Here is a 5,823-nt window from a genome sequence, read left to right as displayed (position 1 = left end):
ACAGACAATGTCTCTCTCTCGTTGTGAGGGACTGTTCTGTTGACACTCTTCATCTGTTTCTATCCTCTTCCAGGATCACAGGAGCTGGAGGGCAAATACGCCATTTCCCAGACTCCCTTGCAGCTGGTGTTCTGGCTATGAAGTTGGCTCTGACAAGAAGGCTGGAGATAAAGGTGAGAGATGCTGCCATTGGTACAGGATCCCTAATATAAGTGGGGTTCCTGAGACCCCACAGTGATAAAGGTCAAGTTGACCACAAAAGACAAGAGGGATATGGCCGTTGGCAAAGGCAATAGGGCCAGAGCAGTGACCAGGATGACTTTCCTGAGAGGGATCATACATCATGCATCTGTAGCACTAAATAGATGGGCAACTACTAAGATTGATTTCTTACCTGATGCAACTTGAGATCCAGAACGGTTCTCTCTGAGAATTCATTTCCATACATGTATACACTATACATTTACTTAGCCTTCCCTAACAAGTTCTGTAGCCATTCACAGGATCCTATATCCTGAGGAAACAGGGACAACAGACTGGGGGCAGCTCTGGACACCGTCTTTGAGTTGAATTCCTTGCGTGTGACCTCATTACTTCTCCTCTTGGAGTAAAAAGAGTTCCTTGGTCAGAAGCAATGCTGTGTGGGTATCAAAAACATCTTTGGATCCAGGGTTCTGTGGGGACCCAGGGACAGGTCCCTAGTCAGACTGGGAATTATGGGGTCTGATAAAAAATTTTGACTCGAGTTTATCTTACAATGAACACAATGGGTTCCATGTGCATTCCTTGTATTTTCCAAAATGCATAATTTGGCATGATTTCAATATAATTTCCTGAGTGCATAACTCTCACATTTGTCCTCTGACTCATGGAATGAGGAATACTGTTGTTCCCTGGGGGCCTTCCCTCCAAATTGTGAACCAAAACAATACCGTATCCTGGAAGTGATTGCAGACATCATTACCCTATGCCAACAAAGAGGATCCAGAAACTGTGTTGAAATTGACTCCACTCATATCCCTATTTACCCTGGCTTTTGCCTGTTCAAGTGTGGGGGAAGTTGGGAAGCATAGCTGGATTTTAGGAAACTTAACTTGATAGCAGCTTCAATTGCAAATGCTGTTACAGCTGTGGTGTGTTTTTATGGAGCAAATCAGCATAGTCCCTGGAGTCTGATATGCAGATGACAATCTGGAAAACACTTTTTTTCTTATACCAATAAGCAGACACCACTCAATACAGGTTACTTTCATCCAGCAGCAATACATCTTCACCAGCATCCTGCTGGCTCCCTCAATCCAAACTGTAGGGACCTGATCACTCCACCATCCCATAGACACGACTCTGTTCCACTGTATCGATTAGACCATTCGGATTCAGCAAGAATAGCAAGTGGTTCAGATATCTTGGTTTGTGCTGGAGGGTGGGTGATATGGTTCTCACGAAAATCCAGACCCCAATGTATCTTAGTGAAGATTCTTGGGGCTTAGTCATCTGAGACATTCAAGTCAGCCTCTCCAAAGTCAAAGTCAATTTATACCACTTTGTATTCTCCACCTTTAAGAAAGAAGCACACTACAGGGACACAGCCATTGATCAATGTTTATAGCAGCACAATTCACAATAGCTAAATTGTGGAACCAACCAAATGCACTTCAGTAGATGTAAGGATAGGGAAACTTTGGTATGTATACACAGTGGAACATTACTCAGCATTAAAAGAGACTAAAATCATGGCATTTGCAGGTAAATGGATGAAGTTGGAGAATATAATGCTAAGTGAAGCAAGCCAATCCCCAAAAGACCAAAGGCTGAATGTTTTCTTTGATAATGTTTTCTTTCATACTGGCAATTGGAGGGGGTGGAGCATGGGAGGAGTGGACAAACTTGAGATAGGACAAAGGGGAGGGAGGGGAAAGGAGGGGGTAAGGGGTAGGAATTATGGTAGAATGAGTTAGACATCATTTCCCTAAGTATTGTATAAGACATGAATGGTGTGAAAATACTTTGTGTACAATCAGTGTCTTGAAAAATTGTGCTCTATATGTGTAATATGAAATGAATTGCATCCTGCCATCGTGCATAACAAATTAGAATAAATAAATAAATAAAAATATGAAAGGGGAGAGGGAAGGGGAAGGGGAAGGAGAGGTACTGGGGTCTGAATTAGAAAAAGATATATTCCATGCTTGTGTAATTATATCAAAATGGATCCTACTGTCAAGTATAACTAAAAATAACCAAAAAAAAAAAAAAAAAAAAGGAAATTTTTGAACAAGTAGAAAGAAAGAAGTACCATGCTCCAGCCTGCTGTCAAGCAGCCCTTAAAACTGCTGGTCATTAAAACTGCTGATCAGTGCAGCCCAAAGCCAGAGGAGGTTTTGTAACATGAGTCAGGTTGAAATTTGGTCTTCCTGACCCAAGAAACCCAAAGATGGTAGTGTATTGCTTTCAAACAAGGAATACATTTTACTGCAGAAAAAGAGGTAATCAGTTGATACACACGAGATTCATCGATCCTACCATGGATCCCATCACCCAGGAAAGCCAACCTAAAAAAAGGTAGAACGGCCTTTGGAAGATGCCATTACAGTGGAAGCCGACAGACTGCAGCTTCCTCAATTTAGAGGGCTGTCTTACAAGATGTTGCTTCTACTTTGAACGAGTGACCACATAGGGTACTGTCCTCCCATATCCAGGTTTCACGAGCATAGAACCAGGGCCTGGAGTTGGAGAGTCATCTCACTGTTTCACCTGAGGATGCACACAGTTTTGCTTCCTGTGTTGGCCCGAAGTCACTGGTGCCCTCCCATGTCCCCTTGGCCCACAGTGGACACTGCCCACAAAAGACAGCCGGTAGTGAGTGCCCCAGGAGGAGCCTGAAGTAACCAGAGTCCTGGATTAATAACGGAGCCTGCTCGGCCCTCCCCGGGATGACCCTGAGTCTCCCCTCTGGTTCCCAGGGACACTTGGCTTTTGTGTCAAACCTAGTATCTTCCCCCATTTCCCAGTGACATTTTAAAATACACTCTCTTGTTTCATTCTCATGGTTTAGTTGTTTTATTTCACGATTACTTCTTTGACAGATCTAGAATGGTTTTCAGTGTAAGGTGTTGTAGAAATACAATCACATTTTCAGATGACTCTTCGGTCTTCTCAGCATCGTTTATTAAATAATCCATCATTTTCTTACTGATTTGACGGGCCACCTTTATCATATTCTAAATTCTTGTATACATGCTGGCCTACTTCTGAGCTCTCTAGTTCTCTCTGTTGGTCTGTCTCTCCGTGTGGCGGCACTGCTTTATTTGAATTATTGTGGCTTTACAATGTATGGCAATACCTCAAAGACAAATAATGGCTTTCCAATGCTTGGGTTTTTCACAAGGCCCCTGGGTATTCTTCTGGTTTTGTTTTTCCTCTTGTTCTTTAGGATCATCTTGGCTGTTATCACCCCCCACCACCACCCCAAATTCATCTGGCATCCATTGTTTGTGTAGATTAACTCAGTAGGATTTATTTGTTTTTCTTTCTTTCTCTTTTAGTTTTTCCCTTTCTTCCTTTTCTTTTGTTTTTTATTTGAGAAAGGAATCGGGACCTGTGTTAAGGGGGGACAAGGAGACCAGTTTCTTTGGTTCCTAAATTTACTCTTCTCTTTCTCCCAACCACCACTTCCTTTGAAAACCTCTTTTGGTCCCATAAATTTTCATATTTTTTTTTCTGTAAATAATCAATGTTTAAAAAACTCTAAAATGCATGAAGACAGAAGACCACACAAGAGAGGAGACAAGTCGTGGCTCGTTAGCCATCAGTTGGTTGTACTTGTTCCTATGCTCACTATTCACAGGTATTGAATGGGGACACTAGTAATAAGTTCTTAGAGTTAATGTGAAGTTAAATGAGGTGGCTTTGATTAAATTAGCACAGAGGCTGTGGGGATTCGGCATCCATGGCCCTAATTCTTTATTTCTTCCTATAGATTCAGTTCTTTACTCTGCCTTTGTAGTGCCTCCCACTCCACCCTGGAGTTCAGCCTTGTAACTCAGGATCGCCAGGAGACTGTTGGCACATACAGTACACACAGACTTGGAAGGCACCTGTACCCTGGGACTTGTTCTGGCTCTTGCCTTCTGACACTACCATGAAAACAGGCTTGGGCTAGCCTGCCGGAGGAGGAGAATCACATAAACCAGTTCACCCCAACACCCAAGCAGCCAGCCAGAGATGGGAGTTGACAAAGTATGAACAAAAAGAGCCACCAGCAGAACCCAATCAAAATCACTCCTGTGTGCATCTGCTGTTGAGCTAAAAAAATGGCCATGTTTTAAGCCATCGAAGTTTAAGGTAGCTGGTTTCTCAGCATTATTGTGTCAGCAAATAACATATCAAACTTGATGCAGAGGAGGCACTTAAAAATTATTTATCTGGCAGCACTTTGATGATCCAAATTCATTTTCATTTAAATCAAAGTGACAGTTCCTCATTTAACCCCTCTTCCCTTTATTTTTCTTTTTAAATTTTGTGGTGCTGGGGATCAAACCCAGAACCTCATGCACTTCAGGCAGGTGCTCTACCACGGAGCCACACCCCACCTCTTACTTTGTAGCTCATTCTTAAGTGTCTAACCTAGGTTCACTGCTAAATGAATACACTTATTTGGCAACTTAACACATTTCAAATGATTTCTATACTGATTTTTGTCTCTTTAATCGCAAAAAAAAAAATCAGTCAAAAATATTGAGTCTCCTGGTTGTTAGCATTTTACTTGGGTCTCAGAGGAGATATAAGAGAAATAAGAGACAGAGCCCTTTCTTTAATAACACAAATGCAAAGGATCAGAACTAATTTCAGTGATATGTCGCTGGCATAGAAGTGTTTGGGGCAACTGGGAAATGCAGTCAGTTGAAGTCTAATAGATATAGTCTGTGATTTTTGAATATGAAATGAAGACTTTCTCATGGAAAAAATAAAAAGAATGACAGCATAAATGATCTGTCTCTGTGTTTCACTTGTAACGTGGCCGCTTAGGGGCTGTGAAATGGATGGGGGCCAAGGAGGCTGCGTCTCCACACTCTCACCTCCTACTTTGGCAAATGGTGTCGTGGGCACTTGCCTCCTGATAGAGTGGGTGGAGTTACAGAATGAATGTATCAGCATCTCTGATACTGTGTCTTGAAGGGGTGGGAGGGCTGGGAACAGGATCACAACATCTGGTTTAGCTCTGCAATAACTACTTTCCTTTAGGACTATCCAGAAGTTCTCAATGTTGTTTTTTTCACTTGAAGTCAAAGAATAGATCACCCAATTGTTAGATTACATCCAATAAAATGCGTCCGACTTGCTGGGATGAATGGCACTGATTCTGAATACAAGCACTCCATTTTATTGGCACTGAGAGTGGAGCTCAGACCCTGACCCCCTCTCCCTATTCAGCTGTTGATTAAGATCTGGTGCTATTTTCTAGTCTGACCTTTCCCGGCATGGCATTTAATTATGGCTCCCTGATGAATGCATGCCCAGGGCACTCTGCCAGCTATTATTTCTGAACAGAGCATGTTCATAAGCAAAACCACCAAACCAGGAGGGATGCCAAGGGGTCTGCTAGACATTTAAAGAAGGAGAAGATCAAGAATTCCTCTTTCCCCAGCCGTTTTCTGACACATGCTCTTAATTCCTTTTCATTCATCTCCATTGTAGCCTAGAGAGTCCAACTTCATGTTTCAGAACAAATAAAGATCTACGCCTTTGGCCTGTGAGGACGAAAGCAGGCAACTTCCTAGCGGGAATGGTGTCAGGGTTCATGGAAGAATCCACATCCCCCAA

The 5,823-nt window shown here is 42.5% G+C and overlaps 1 non-coding gene across 1 annotated transcript; it reads right to left on the bottom strand.

Annotated features, from left to right (window-relative positions):
• Positions 1–4,519: 4,519 nt before the first annotated feature.
• Trnaf-gaa (transfer RNA phenylalanine (anticodon GAA)) lies at positions 4,520–4,591 on the bottom strand. The gene has a single exon. It is a non-coding gene; the product is annotated as a tRNA-Phe (tRNA).
• Positions 4,592–5,823: the final 1,232 nt, after the last annotated feature.

Source organism: Marmota monax, unplaced genomic scaffold (genome assembly GCF_021218885.2).
Source record: "Marmota monax isolate L192 unplaced genomic scaffold, Marmota_monax_Labrador192_F-V1.1 WCK01_AAM20220418_F8-fsc00029, whole genome shotgun sequence".
NCBI classification, from domain to species: domain Eukaryota; kingdom Metazoa; phylum Chordata; class Mammalia; order Rodentia; family Sciuridae; genus Marmota; species Marmota monax.
This window is presented reverse-complemented; position numbering and strand designations above follow the sequence as displayed.